Source organism: Eimeria mitis, genomic scaffold, assembly GCF_000499745.2.
Source record: "Eimeria mitis Houghton genomic scaffold, Emh_scaff1721, whole genome shotgun sequence".
In the NCBI taxonomy this organism is placed as follows: Eukaryota; Apicomplexa; class Conoidasida; order Eucoccidiorida; family Eimeriidae; genus Eimeria; species Eimeria mitis.
Genome location: NW_013570038.1, coordinates 10,132 through 10,414, shown reverse-complemented (window position 1 = coordinate 10,414; position 283 = coordinate 10,132).

Here is a 283-nt window from a genome sequence, read left to right as displayed (position 1 = left end):
TCTCTCTGTGTGTATTCCCTCTATAAAATTATATAGATGTTTAGTTTCTTGCTGCTGCTGCTGCTGCTGCTGCTGCTGCTGCTGCTGCTGTCTGCTGCAGTGTGTATATGCAGACAAAGGGGGCGAGGAGAGCAGCAAGCAGCTGTCTCCTTTTCCTGTGTCTCTAAAGACAAACGAACTGTCTCCGCCACCCAGTTTTGCTGCTGCTATCACAGCAACACGACGCCAGTCACCTGCAGCAGCAGCAGCAGCAGCAGCAGCAGCAGCAGCAGCGGCAGCAGCA